This window comes from Hemitrygon akajei, chromosome 11 (genome assembly GCF_048418815.1).
Source record: "Hemitrygon akajei chromosome 11, sHemAka1.3, whole genome shotgun sequence".
NCBI lineage: Eukaryota > Metazoa > Chordata > Chondrichthyes > Myliobatiformes > Dasyatidae > Hemitrygon > Hemitrygon akajei.
In genome coordinates this window covers 158,676,207-158,691,631 of record NC_133134.1, presented here as the reverse complement: position 1 = coordinate 158,691,631, position 15,425 = coordinate 158,676,207, and the positions used below count along the sequence as shown (strand labels likewise).

The 15,425-nt window shown below is 44.8% G+C and overlaps 1 protein-coding gene across 4 annotated transcripts in view; it reads left to right on the top strand.

Moving 5' to 3' along the window:
- The window catches only part of zhx3b (zinc fingers and homeoboxes 3b), a 127,807-nt gene that overhangs the window by 72,580 nt on the left and 39,802 nt on the right, over nt 1-15,425 (top strand). The window contains exon 3 of one of the 4 annotated variants that reach the window (XM_073062031.1): nt 420-508. The exons of the other annotated variants lie outside the window; for them this stretch is intronic. The gene's annotated coding sequence lies outside the window, so the exon portion shown is untranslated. The remainder of the gene's footprint in view (nt 1-419; nt 509-15,425) is intronic. 4 annotated transcript variants of the gene reach the window in all.

Sequence of the window (15,425 nt, the reverse complement as noted above, 5' to 3'; positions counted from 1 at the left end):
GGGGGGAGGGTGAACATTTCTTGCAGAATTGTTTGCACAGCGGGCCACTCGGTTGTAAGTTGCGTGACCACAAATTTGGTTTTCTGTTTAACACCAACAGCCAGGCCGATGCAGGTGGGGGTAGGGTCTCTTGTCATGTTGCCCAAGTGCTGTAGCTTGTGAGCTGCCTCTGTTGACACCGTGACTGTACTGAGCTGAAAGCAGCAGTTCGATTTCATTCTTTCACGAGACATAGCCATCGCTGGGAGGGCGGGTGTGTAATGTTGAAAAGCAAAAAAGCTGGGAGGCCCCTGAATTAAGGTAGCTGTTGAATTGCCTGCAGGCCAGCAAAGGTAAGTATGGCAGATTTTCTTCGCTGAATTGTGCTTTTGTGACTGTCTCGTGACTGTTGTTACTGAAATTAGCTCTTTCCTTTACAGACTTAGCTAACAATATCTAATTCCAAGATGGGATACAGACATATGTCCTTGGTTCAATGTACCAGGCCTCTAGGTGATGTGATGATCTGGTAACTATGGTAACATACCTGCATGCTGACATTTTCAATTAAAACTAAGGGCATTAGATATAGAAATGGAAGCTAGAGTGGGGGGAGGTGGGGGGAATCTCTGTGAAACCTCTCAAATATTGAAAGGTGTAGATAGAGTGGACATGGAGAGGATGTTCCCAATAGTGGGAGAGTCTAGGACCAGAAGACACAATCTCAGAATAGAAAGACATCCCTATAGGACACAGATGAGGAGGGATTTCTTTAGCCAGAGGGTAGTGAATCTGTGGAGTTTAGATGACAATTAAGTCATGGGATATTCTTAAAGTGAAGGTTGATAGGTTTGTAAAAACACAAAATGCTGGCAGAACTCAGCAGGCCAGACAGCATCTATGGGAGGAGGTAGTGACGACGTTTCGGGCCGAAACCCTTCATCAGGAGGGTTGATAGGTTCGTGATTAGTATGGGTGCCAAAGATTACGGGAGAGAAGGTAAGGAAATGGGTTAAGAAGGATAAATCAGCCATGGTGGAAGGGAGGAACAGATTCTGTGGGCTGAATGGTCTAATTCTGCTTCTATATCTATGGTCCTATGGATATTCAACTCTTTGTGCTTACTCTATCATTCATGGCTGAACTTCATGACCAAACATTCATGCACGAACCTCCTATCCCTTGATATCCTTAATATTGAAATGTCTATAATTCTACTTGGAGCATTGTGTGCAATTCTGGTCTCCACTTTACAGGAAGGATGTGGAATGTTTGGAGAGTGTGCCGAAGTCCACTAGGATGCTGCCTAGATTAGAGGGTACTAGATCTAAGGAGAGGTTGGACCAAGGTTATTTTGTTTCTGGGGAGTTGGAGGCTAAGGGAAGACCTGACAGGAGTTTGTAAAGTTATCAGAGGCTTAGATAGACACATGAAAATGGAGGGATTCATATCACGAATAGACAGAAGAGATTGTACTTCAGCATTGTGTTTGGTGTAGATGTTGTAGGCCAAATGGCCTTTTCCTGTGCTGTATTGATCTGTGATCTGTTTAGCCCTATCTTGAGTAAACTCAGTGGCTGGAATTCCACATCCATCTTGGGTAGAATACCAAAGACTTGCCACCTTGAGTGAAGAAATTTCTTTTCATCTCAGTCACAAGTGGCAGACTCCTTATTTTGAGATTTATTAGCACCTGTTTTCTACGCAGCTCATCCAACCAAGGTGTTAGGTGTGCCTCTGACTCTGTAAAAACCCTCAGGAATTTTGTTCAGGGTCATAGTCACACAATATAGAAACAGACCCTTCAGACCATCAAGTCGTGCCCACCATTACCCATCCATTTGGTTCAATCTTTACACTTAATCCCTTTTTTTAATGTTATCAACTCCCGAATCAGATTCACACCAGGGGAAATATATAGTGGGCATTTGTGGGCTACTCTGCACACAAGTGGGACGTGGGAGGAAGCCAGAGGTGCTTGAGGAAACCCATGTAGTCACAGGGAGAACATGAAAGCTCCATACAGACATCTCCCGTGGCTGGGACCGAACGTAGAACTTTGCCCCAGTGAGCCAGTGGTTTGACGAATGACGATTTAAATGCTGGGCTGAATCGGAAAGGTCAGGTACAGGTCGAATCAAGGCGGTGGGGTCCAGGCCCCAGAGCATATCAAAGATCTAAATCCGATGTTTGGATGATGATTTAGGTGCCGGGCCAGATTGAAAAGGTCAGGGTGTCGGGGCCTGAGGCAAGAGACAGACCAGTTCAGATCACGGCTCGGTTCTGCACTGCACTAAAGACTCTCTTTGTAGATTCCATTTCAGAATGCAGTTTGCTTGCGTTTATTGTTTGCAGATTTGTTTTATTTTCCCCTGCACATTGGGTGTTTGACGGTCTTTTTTAATATATTCTTTTTGGTTTCTTTGTTCCATGGCTGCCCGTTAGGAGATGAATCTCAAGGTTGTAAAATGTATACATACGTGGATAATAAATGTACTTTGAACTTTGAACTTTGCCCCACTGAGGCAGAGGGTCCACATATTGCCAGTTCAATGGAGTCAGCTTCCTTGTGTGAACTCTGAAGTACAGGCCCTGTCAGCGTAGTCTCATCAATAAATCCACCATCCCAGGAGTCAGTCTCAGGAACCAGAAACAGATGATGTCTGTGCATCCTCTGCTGACCAGAAAGATCATCAAGGATTAAGTAAAAAACATCAAACCTTGTGACCTAAGACTCTCATATTGTACAGCTATGCAAAATACAGCAATTTCACAGAGTGTGGTGAATCTAGTGGAATTCTCTGCCCAATGAAGCAGTGGAGGCTACCTCAGTAAATATTTTTAAGACAAAGTTGGATGGATTTCTGTATAGTAGGGGAATTAAGGGTTATGGGGGAAAGGCAGGTAGGTGGAGATGAGTCCATGGCCAGATCAGCCTTATTGAATGGCGGAGCAGGCTCAATGGGCCAGATGGCTGACTCCTGCTCATATTTCTGATGTTCTCATGCTCTAATTGAGCCACAGAAGCAAAAGCAATGCCTCTTCCAACAATCCATGTGCTGAGAAAAGGAGACCATAGCTGTACATGCTTGTGTTCATCTCCTTATCAGGGATGCCACAGTAACGCAGCGGTTAGCGCGGCACAGTTACAGCTCGGGGCGTTGGAGATTGGTGTTCAGTTCCAGCGTGCTCTCTAAGAGAGTTTGCATGTTCTTTCAGTGTGTGCGCGTGTTTTCTCCCGCAGTCCAAAAACGTACCAGTTAGTCGGTTAATTGGTCATTATAAATTGTCCTGTGTGATTAGGGTAGTGGTGACTGGGCAGTGCGGTTCATTGGGCCAAAAGGGCCTGTTTTGTGCTGTATCTCTAAAGAAAAACAAATAACATATATAAATATAGGACGAGGCTATTCGGTCCCTATGCTGTCTCTCAGGTTAGATTAAATTAAGTTTAATTGTCATTCAACCATACACGTGTATACAGATAAACAGAACGGTGTCCCTCTGGAACCAAGGTGGGAAGCACAGTGCACACAGCACAATGTAGTTACCATAGCACATACAGTCACAAAATAATATTAGCACAAGTCCCTGAGTGGCGTGGCCTGAAGATTGATGGTACCTGGGATGTCGCCCTGGAGTGTAAGAACAAGCACGCTGCAGTTCCTCATCTCGCGCTGGGTCAGCCGCTGATGAAGTCAAATTGGCCTGTCTCAGAGAAATCTCAACATTTTCTGTCCCCCAAACAGTCCCAAAATCATACCCATTCATTAATTTCCCCTGATTTTTTGGGGGAATTGATCTTTCAGAGCCATTGAGCTTACTTGAGGATGTGGGAGAAAGCTGGAAAACCCACATAGTCCAAGGGAGAAGGTGTATGTTTCACACTGAGCTGGTGCTCAGGATTGAACCTGGGACTTTGGAACTGTGAGACAGGGGAGTTCCACTTGCTTCCACTCTGAAGTTACTAGCTTCATGTATCACCCTCTATCTGGTCCTCCTTCCCCTCCTCCACCTCTTTACGCTGGTGTCTGTAATAGTGTTAAACCTATGCCACTCAGTTAGCCACTCCCACACAGGAGGAGCTCCTGTACATTAAAAGCAGGGTTATCAGTAAAGTTCAGTTGAATACCCTGCATGCTGGTGTCCTGGTGTGTTCTGCACTGTCCCTCAATAACAAACAGTGCCTTCCCCTTCCTTTCCAGTCCTGAAGAAGGGTCTCTGTCCATAGATAGATAGATAGATAGATACTTTATTCATCCCCATTGGGAAATTCAACATTTTTCCAATGTCCCATACACTTGTTGTAGCAAAAACTCATTACATACAATACTTAACTCAGTAATAATATGATATGCATCTAAATCACTAACTCAAAAGCATTAATAATAGCTTTAAAAAAGTTCTTAAGTCCTGGCAGTTGAATTGTAAAGCCTAATGGCATTGGGGAGTATTGACCTCTTCATCCTGTCTGAGGAGCATTGCATCGACAGTAACCTGTCGCTGAAACTGCTTCTCTGTCTCTGGATGGTGCTATGTAGAGGATGTTCAGGGTTTTCCATAATTGACCGTAGCCTACTCAGCGCCCTTCGCTCAGCTACCGATGTTAAACTCTCCAGTACTTTGCCCACGACAGAGCCCGCCTTCCTTATCAGCTTATTAAGACGTGAGGCGTCCTTCTTCTTAATGCTTCCTCCCCAACACGCCACCACAAAGAAGAGGGCGCTCTCAACAACTGACCTATAGAACATCTTCAGCATCTCACTGCAGACATTGAATGACGCCAACCTTCTAAGGAAGTACAGTCGACTCTGTGCCTTCCTGCACAAGGCATCTGTGTTGGCAGTCCAGTCTAACTTCTCGTCCAACTGTACTCCCAGATACTTGTAGGTCTTAACCTGCTCCACACATTCTCCATTAATGATCACTGGCTCCATATGAGGCCTAGATCCATAAGACTGATGCTTCATTTCCATGGATGCTGCCTGACCTGCTGCGATCCTCCAGCATTTTGTGTGTGTATGTGTGTGTGTGTACTTCCACCAACCTCACAGTAAGGAAACAGGTTCAGAGTGTCGCTCTAACTAACCTGGAAACTGCCATGTTACCAGGTTGGCGAGGTTCTAGGTTTGGGTGCTTATCTCTGCAGGTGACCCTAAGCAGGCTTGGTCATTGTGACATTGTACCTAGGAGTCCTGCGGGTGGTGGAGGGGAGGGCTGGGTTAGAGAAAAGGGTACAAAACTGGGAACAATAATTAATCGTGGCTCCTGCATTTGGTTGTCAAAGCCCATCTGAGTTGCTCTCGTGGATCAGCTTGTTTAGTTGCCACCTGCTGTGTTCAAATTGCCCGTCAAAGTGAAGAATTTCTCCTTGGATGAGGAAGCCTCTGCTCTACGACAGCTGTGGCCTGATCTGTAGTGCTTCTTGCTTCACAATTGGAAGGTTGAGGGCTCAAGTCCCCGCTCCAGAGATTTGAGTGCCAAAATCGAAGCTGGCGTTCGAGAAGAACTAAAGGTGAACTGAACTGATTGGAGCACTGCCTCTGAGCAACGACGTGGCCTCAAGATAGCTGCTATCTTAGGTGGTTGAAAAATATTTCATGGTGCTATTTTTGTAGAAGGGGTGTAAATTAACCACAACATTCTGGCCAATATTTTGTCCCCAATTGCATTAGTGCAGATTATTTGTTAGTGCGTTGCTCTTTTGTAGGAGCTGGCTGAGTACAAATTAGCTGCTGTTCCCTACAGTGCAACAATGAACTAGTCTTCCAAATTAATTCACTGTAAGGTGCTTGTGATTCAGCCAGAGGCTTATATAAGTGCCCAACTTCACCAGAGATCAGAGCCAAAGAGCCCCGTTCAATAGTGCAGTTTTAAAATTATACTAAATAAAAGTTTGTTTTGACCAAGTGACTCCTTTAACGCAGAAATAAACGGCCAGGGAATGAAATTTAAAAAGCCTGCAATGTTGGCGGGTTAGTGAGGTGGCTCTCTGTGTAGTTTGTGTAAGCTGGACCGCCATTTTAAACTCCCTTTGCTTCTCTCCCTAACTGAGATAAAGACACAGTTGAAAGGCGACCTCGGCCCATGGCACTGGAACCGGGAAGCCAATCTAAGCAACTGAAATCAAGACCAGAAGAATAATGTGTGGTTTTCTGAAACGGGAAGCTAGTTTCCTTTTTCCTGTCAGATCCTAAAAGACAAAAACCCTGATTTGAGCTGAAGAGCTCTCTGAGGGTGATTGAGCTTCCCCTTATATTTTGGTTTTGTTTCCTGAATCCCCCTCCCGCCCCTTTTATACGGCCTAGAAATAACTTCCCCCTCTTTTCCTGAAGGTGCTACTGCCTGCTGGGCCCTGTTTCCATGGCAACTGATCAGACATGGTAGAATGCCTAGAAACTGCTGGCCAGTGGGCTAATCAACTGGAGGAAAGGAACTCATGAGTGGGGGGGGGGGGAGGTGCCAGGTAGCCCTCAGTGCTTGGGCATAGTCCAAGCTTCAGATAGTTTCACAGAACTGCTCACCCAAATAACACATGAACCGTTCCTTTCCCGGGACTTTATTCCTTTGAACGTGGGTGGTTGAGGGGGAATCCTGGCAGACGTGTAAAAAACCATATACAGAGTGTAGGCACGCAGTCTTTTTCCAAGTGAAGGGGAACTGAAAATTAGAGGGCATCGTTTTAAAGTGCGAAGGGAAAGATTTAAAAGGAAGGCGAGGGGCAACTTCTCTGTATAAAGGGCTGTCTGGATATGGAAAGAGATGCTCAAAGAAGTGGTTGAGGCAGGTACAATAATGTTTGGATAAGGACACGGGATAGGATGGGTACAGAGGGATAATGAACAAATGTGGGCAAATGAGACTAGCTTGGTGGGCGCACCTAATGTTGGTGCCAGAGTCTTTACTTTATTACTTTATTGTCACCAAACAATTGATATTAGAGCGTACAATCATCACAGCGATATTTGATTCTGCGCTTCGCGCTCCCTGAAGTACAAATCAAAATAAATATAAAAAAAATTTAAATTATAAATCATAATTAGAAAATAGAAAAGGGAAAGTAAGGTAGTACAAGTCAGGTCCGGATATTTGGAAGGTACGGCCCAGATCTGGGTCAGGATCCGTTCAGCAGTCTTATCACAGTTGGAAAGAAGCTGTTCCCAAATCTGGCCGTACGAATCTTCATGCTCCTGAACCTTCTCCCGGAGGGAAGAGGGACAAAAAGTGTCTTGGATCTTGGGCAAGGTTGAATTTTTGTGGTTTGTTGACTGGACTCTGGAGTTCACGTTATGATGTGTTCCTGCTTTCTGGTTGCTCTTTTCTTGTTGCTATTTTGTGCGATTTTGATCGGGGTGGACTGACTCTGCGGCCTGTTGTCAACAAACGACACAGCACTAGACTGAACTGAACTGAGCTGAAACTGAACATTCCTGGACTGTCTCGTTGACTTTCTGGTTTGATGTTTTATACTTTGTTTTTCACTCGTTTCCTTTAGCCATTTGCGAGATTTGTTCTTTTTTTTGTGTGTTCGGGGTTTGTTGTGTTTCTTTGAACGGGTTCCACATTTTCTCTTTGTTTCATGGCTGTCTGTGGGGAGACAAATCTCAGGGTTGTAACCTGCATACATCCTTTGATAATAAATGTACTTTGAATCTTTCGAACAACTTCTTTCCCTCCGCCATCAGATTTCTAAACGGCTCATGAACACTACCTCACCATTCCTCTTTCACACCATTTGTCTATTGTGCCTGTAATGAGGCTGGCTGGCTGGACTTACAAACCTCTTTAGCCTTTTGCTATCCCATGCATTGGAGTCTCCGTATCTGCCTGTGACATAACCTCGAGTGTGACACAACGTAGATTGGTGCTGGGACCTTTATCACTGATCTTAGTCGTGAAATTTGCTGTTTCGTGGCTGTCATACAGTGTAGATATAACAAGCTACTATAAGTTCCATAAAAATAGAGGAATATTTATGGGTTCATGGACCATTCATAAATTTGCTGGCACTGAGTGTGTGTCTTTGGGCTCCTGTACCTCCTCCTTGATGGTAGACATGAGAAGAGGGCACGTCTCAGATGGTGAGAGTCCTTAGTAATGGCTGCCACCTCCTTGAGGCAGTGCCTCTTGTAGATGTCCTTGACGTTGGGACCACTTGTGCCTGTGATGGGTGGGGTGGGATGTGTGGGGGAGAAGCAGGATTGGCCATGTCAGTTGGATGGGCAGGGGTAATTGTGTCAGACACTTGGCAAGAGGAATGGTCTTTGAAGGGGCGAGGGTCAGTCAGGTTTGGTCAGAAGGTAAGTTAATTTTGATGGGGTGCAGTTGCTTCCCCATAAACAGTTACCACCCCACAATCATCAGGGTCTTGAACAAACTTGCCTATCCATTGAGATGTTCCCACAGCAAATGATTTCATTCTAAAGACTCTGATTATCTCATGTTCTCCTTATTTATTGCGATTTATTTATATTTGCATTTGCACAGTGTGTTGTCTTCTGCAATCTGGTTGATCTTTCATTGATCCTGTTATCAAGTCAAGTCAAGTCACTTTTATTGTCATTTCGACCATAACTGCTGGTACAGTACATAGTAAAAATGAGACAACGTTTTTCAGGACCATGGGCATGACACAGTACAAAAACTAGACTGAACTACACAAAAAAAAACAACACAGAGAAAGCTACACTAGACTACAGATCTACACAGGACTGCATAAAGTGCACAAAAACAGTTACTATTCTATAGATTTGCTATGAATGCCAGCAAGAAAATGAATCTCAGGGTTGTATACGGTGACATAGATGTACTTTGATAATAAAAAATTACTTTGCACTTTGTGTTTAAGGGTTAGAGATTGCTCAGTTTGGTATGAGGAGAAATGCTTTTTTTTCTAGAGAATGGTGAATGTGAGGAATTCTCTGCCCAGAGAATCAGTAGAGGCTACCTCATTAAATATATTTAAGACATAGGTAGATAGATTTTTGAACAGCAGGTGAAATAAGGGTTCTGGGGGAAAGGTAGGTAGGTGGAGGCGAGTCCACAGCCTGATCGGCCATGATTTTATTGAATGACAGAGCAGATTTGACAGACCAGATGGCCGACAACTGCGCCTATTTCTTCTGTTCTTATGTTCTTATGATAGGGGCCTCTTTTGACGGAGGGGGGAGGTGGGGGAGACAGGAACAGCTCTCTGCGAGAGGTAGGGTTACTGGCCCTACAGTAAATGGAGAGGGGCCATTTTGTATCAGAGTGTTTGGATTTGCCCCAGGAGGGGGTGGGGGGGGTGGCTGGTTGCTGTTGTCTGAAATTTCCTGTCTGAAACTTGGGGCCTCAGCAGAGGTCTCACTTGAAGCTGCCTGCTCGGAAGTGACCTGTCAGCTCTGGGAGAGTGAAGTCATGCATGTATGCCCTCAGCTGCAGTTTGAAGGCACAGGCACTCTGCTCTGTTGAGGCAGTGTGTAAGGCCTGGACCCTGACACGTCCACCATGGGTGAACTGATGGACCACAAGTGTTTCTCAACAATGGGTTAAAGTTGCAAACACATTTCTCTCCTCCTTCCTGCTTGTCCTCTTGGCGCTGAGCAGATGCTGTGGCAGAATCATCATCTATTTTTGTAGAAATTCAGCTTAAAGTTTTTAATTAAACCCAGGCAGAAAGGTGGAAATTGCAGAATGTTTTTTTTAAAAATCTCCAGCCTTTTGTGAATTCGGCATTGAATATGTTGTCCAAAATCGCTGTATTGAGATTGTAGCATCTCAGCACAACTCGGTCCAGCAGGAATTTGACGTTTGGGAATGTAAATGTAAACGATTTAGAATAAAAAGCCAGCATCAGTTGTAGTCGGAAACTCCGAGGCTGATTGAAATGTCCATTGATGGTTTGTTGCCCTTGTGTGGTGGCTGTTTCCTCTGTATATGATTTAACAATAACATATGCCTTAGATATATTTGTGCTCTGTCTCCGTCTCCGTCTCTCTCTCTGTCAGTCTCTGTCACTGTTTCTGTCTATCTCTCTGTCTCTGTCCCTCTCCCTCTGGCTCTCTGTCTCTCTCATGCTGGTTGTCTCTCCATTTGGCTGTCTGTTTCTGTCTCTCTCTTTCGCTCTCTCTCTGTCTGTTTCTCTTTCTGTCTCTATGTGTCTGTCTCTGTGCGTCTCTCTCTCTCTCTATCTGTCTATCTCTGTCTCTGTCTGTTTCTCTCTCTCTCACTCTCTGGCAGTCTCTTGCTTGCCCGCCCAGTCCCTCTCACATAACCACTCACTTGTCCTGTCACTCAGTCACCTCCCCCCCCCCCCCCCCCTCACTTTCTGCTCGCAGTCTTGTGTTGGGGTGTGGGTAGGTGATGAATCAGTAGAGGGAGATATTCTCGTTGTTTTCCGTAGTAAACGTTTGTTAATGACCTCTGCGGATTGCTGGGTCACTCCGCCAGTAGTGCATCCACTCTTGGCTCGCCCCTGATAAATTCTTATCGCTTCATTTCCACTGTGTACAAAACCAGTTTCAAACCCAGTGAAGCAGCTATGAAGGGCCTCAGGGAGATTGTTGTTCACCTTTGTTACTACATTGTGACGTCATACCACGTGCAGTCAGCTCCAGTTAGTGTGGAGTGTAGGCAGATTTTCAGCTGCCATCTACAATCTCACCACGCTGCCATACAGACCCAGCTCAGCACATCAAAGGATTCTGTGGAATCTGTCTAAACTTCTCACTGCCTCTATAATAGTCAATAGACAATAGGTGCAGGAGTAGGCCATTCGGCCCTTCTAGCCAGCACCGCCATTCACTGTGATCATGGCTGATCATACACAATCAGTACCCTGTTCCTGCCCTCTCCCTATATCCCTTGACCCTGCTATCTATAAGAGCTCTATCTAACTCTCTTGAATGCATCCAGACACTTGGCCTCCACTGCCTTCTGGGGCAGAGCATTCCACATATCCACCACTCTCTGGGTGAAAAAGTTTTTCCGCATCTCTGTTCTAAATGGCCTACCCCTTATTCTTAAACTGTGGCCTCTAGATCTGGACTCACCCATCAGCAGGAACATGCTTCCTGCCTCCATTGTGTCCAATCCCTTAATAATCATATATGTTTCAATCAGATCCCCTCTCATCCTTCTAAATTCCAGTGTATACAAGTCCAGTCGGTCCAATCTTTCAACATATGACAGTCCCGCCATTCCGGGAATTAACCTTGTGAACCTACGCTGCACTCCCTCAATAGCAAGAATGTCCTTCCTCAAATTTGGAGACCAAAACTGCACACAATACTCCAGGTGGGGTCTCACCAGGGTCCTGTACAGCTGCAGAAGGACCTCTTTACTCCTATACTCAATTCCTCTTGTTATAAAGGCCAGCATGCCATTAGCTTTCTTCACTGCCTGCTGTACCTGCATGCTTGCTTTCATTGACTGATGTACAAGAACACCTAGATCTCATTGTACTTCCCCTTTTCCTAACGACTCCATTTAGATAGTAATCTGCCTTCCTGTTCTTGCCACCAAAGTGGATAACCTCACATTTATCCACATTAAACTGCATCTGCCATACATTTGCCCACTCACCCAACCTGTCCAAGTCACCCTGCATTCTCATAACATCCTCCTGACATTTCACACTGCCACCCAGCTTTGTGTCATAAGCAAATGTGCTAATGTTACTTTTAATCCCTTCATCTAAATCATTAATGTATATTCTAAACAGCTGCGGTCCCAGCACCGAACCTTGCAGTACCCCACTGGTCACAGCCTGCCATTCCGAAAGGGACCCATTAATCACTACTCTTTGTTTCCTGTCAGCCAGTCAATTTTCAATCCATGTCAGTACTCTGCCCCCAATACCATGTGCCCTAATTTTGCCCACTAATCTCCTATGTGGGACTTTATCAAAAGCTTTCTGGAAGTCCAGGTACACTACATCCACTGGCTCTCCCTTGTCCATTTTCATAGTTACATCCTCAAAAAACTCCAGAAGATTAGTCAAGCATGATTTTCCCTTCATAAATCCATGCTGACTCGGACTGATCCTTCTACTGCTATCCAAATGTGTTGTAATTTCCTCTTTTATAATTGACTCCAGCATCTTTCCTACCACTGACGTCAGGCTAACCGGTCTATAATTCCCTGTTTTCTCTCCCCCTCCTTTCTTGAAAATCAAGGACCCCACCCACCTCGGACCTTCTCTCTTTTCCACCCCCCAATTGGACAGAAGATACAAAAGCCTGAAAAGGAACTCCTGGTCTCACTGTCTATCTTGTCATGATCTTGCACTTTATCGTTTACATGGGTTTTCGATGATCAGCAGGATCTCAGTGGGCTGAAAGGCCTCTTTCTGTGCCATACAAATCTAAGCTCCAAGACTCCAGTTTAGTTATCATAGTTACTTCGAAACACGCAGTGAAATGCGTCCTTAGCGTTCATAACCAAGGGTGTGTTGGAGGTAGCCCGCATTTCTGGTGACAACATAACTTGGCAGAACAGTACAAAACACAACCAAACAGAACTCGACGAGCTACAAAGCAAGAACAGGCAAACAAGCCACGTCCCTCCCTCCCACCCACGCACATACACAGTCCTCTAAGCCGGGCTGTCTCTGGCCTTCACCCTCCAGCGGACGCGCGTTCACAGGCGCTGCAGTTTGATTTCACTGGATGACTTGCAGAGATTCGCTCACTCAGGCCTCGACTTCCGGACTTCTCATTTGACCCTTAGACCTTGATACTCAGCAAAGACACACCAGTCCATGAAGAAACTCTGAATTATGACTATGATATAGAAGATATAGATGAGGGTATTTAAAAATGATGTCACTGCACCTAAAATACCAGGCTCATTCCTTCAACTCTTAAACTCCCAAGAAACAAACATTTTTGATGGATTTTTGCATTTCCTGTCACTCCCTGTACAACAATATAGCAGCAATGCATGATTTAACTGAGAGCTATTAACCACAAGAAAGCCCAACTTGTGGTACAAGTGTTGTTACAAAGTTCAAGCACCAAATGATTGAAGCAGCCTACGTAGAGATAGATCATACAGAAAGTCTAATGAGAACTCACAAGGGCTTCAGGAAAGTTCATTTCTTTGAGTGTGTGTTCTGAAAACAATCCAAGAGGTACTTTTGTGCAGAGAAGTGGCAGTCCAATACCATCGCCAAGGAAATGGACAGTAATAATGACTCGATTCTTTGTAGATCTCAACCAAACTCAAGGTCTACAAACATCTTAACCTTGGTTAAGATCTATAAAGAGGCCCGTGTTCAGGTGAGAACATGCAATTACGCAATTTATACAAATGTTGTGAATAATCTATGTGGGGAATGGGGTTACAAGCAAAAGTTATTCATTAACTTCAGAAACATTTGTCCTTATGTGTGGAAATGGCTAGAATGGGGTAGCTAGTGAGTTCCTACAAGGAACTTCTGCAAGGCGGCACAATGGTCAGCAAAACACTTTACAGTACAGGTTACCCAGGTTCAATTGCTGGCTCTGCATGTAAGGAGTTTTAACATTCTTTCCGTGACCACGTGGGTTTCTTCCGGGTGCTTACGGTTTCATCCCACAGTCCAAAGGCGTAAACACGAGAAAGGCTGCAGATGCTGGAAATTCAGGCAGCATCTATGTGATGGAGTAAACAGTCGAGACCCTTCATCAGGACTGATGGTAGATTAGCCTGGCATTGTAAGTTGCCCCATGATTAGGCTTGGAGTTGCTAGGCTTGGAAGGCTAGGCTAGGCTTCCAACACTTGCAGGGTTGGAAGGGTCTACTTGGCACTGTATCTCAATAAAATAAAAAATAAGTAAAACAGCACATTAACAGAGACAATATTACGGCAGCTGAAGAAGTGTTTATGACATGAGGGAATGGGTGATACATGGGCAAATGGAAATAGCTTAGATGTACATCATGGTTGGCATGGATGAATTAGGCTGAAGAGCCTGTTTCAATGCTGTACTACCCAATAACTGGATCACACCTTGTTTCAGACCATTTTTGCCTTTAGAGGGCATTGGTGGTGGGCAGTTAACTGCGTAAAGAATCTTGTATAACTCAACAGTGAGAAGAGCATAGATGAAATAAGGGCTTTTGGTTTTGTTAAGAGAGGGTTGTATTTTTTAGAAGATGGTAATTTTTGAGGAGGGAATGTAATGTTCACAAGATACTGTTTCACAGTGTGGAAATACAAAGGACGTAACTTTAAGGTATAGAGGGCATGTCAGAGTTAAGTTTTTTTTAGAGTGGTAGGTGCATGGAGTGTAGTGACATTAGGGACGTTTAAGAGATTCTTAGGCACATGGATGAAAGAAATGTGGAGGAGTATGTGGGAGGGAAGGGTTAGATTGGCCTTGGTGTAGGTTAAAGGGTCAGTACAACTTTTTGGGCCAAAGGGCCTGTACTGTGGAACAAGGGCAGGTTGTGGGTATTGTACTTTATGGCATCTGAATGGATTTTAAGAGGTTTCTGACGTAAGTCCACGTGGCAGGCTGATCAGGAAAGTTAAACCCCATTGCATGAGGGCAAAATGACAAGCTGAATTCAGTGGGTGAGACCAAATATAATGGTTAACCTGAACGTTGACTTCATTGGTGGTTGATACTGTGCACACAAAGTACACTGCAGATGCTGTGGTCAGATCAACACATACAAACAAGCTGGATGAACGGATGCTGCCTGACCTGCTGAGTTCATCCAGCTTGTTTGTATGTGTTGGTACTGTGCACAGTTCTGTCCAGTACACTATGATGTGACAATCAGTGGAAAGGTTGCCGTGCTGATTTACAAGGATGTTGCAAGCACTGGAGGACTTTTCAGGAGCATCAAGTCTGCTCCACCATTCCATCATGGCTGATTTATTATCCACCTCAACCCCGTGCTCCTGCCTTCTCCCCGTAACCTTTGACGCCCTTAACTAATGGAGAACCTATCACCCTCCGCTTTAAATATACCTATGACTTGGCTTCCACAGCCATCTGTGGCAATAAATTCCAGAGTGACTAGCCTCTGGCTAAAGAAATTCCTCCTCATCTTCATTCTAAAGGGCTGTGCCTCTTTTCTGAGGCTGTGCCCTGTGGTCCTCGACTCCCCACTATGGGAAACATTCTCTTCACGTCCACTCTCTAGGCCTTTCAATATTCAATAGATCTCGATGAGATCCTCCTCATTCTTCTGAACTCTGGCAAGTACAGGCCCAGTGCCATAAAACTCTCTCCTATGTAGACCCTTTCATTCCCGGGATCATTCTCGTGAACTTCCTCTGGACCCTCTCTAATGCCAGCATGTCCTTTCTTAAATAAGGGGCCCAAAACTGGCTCAATTAGGGCTCTTTTTAATCGAGAGGCCTAAAATTATGAGAAGCCTGGACAAAATGAACAGACAAGGCTGTATTTTCCTGTCAGAATGATCAGTAACTCGGAAGAAAACTTATGGAACTGAAAGAAGAGGTTGTGAGT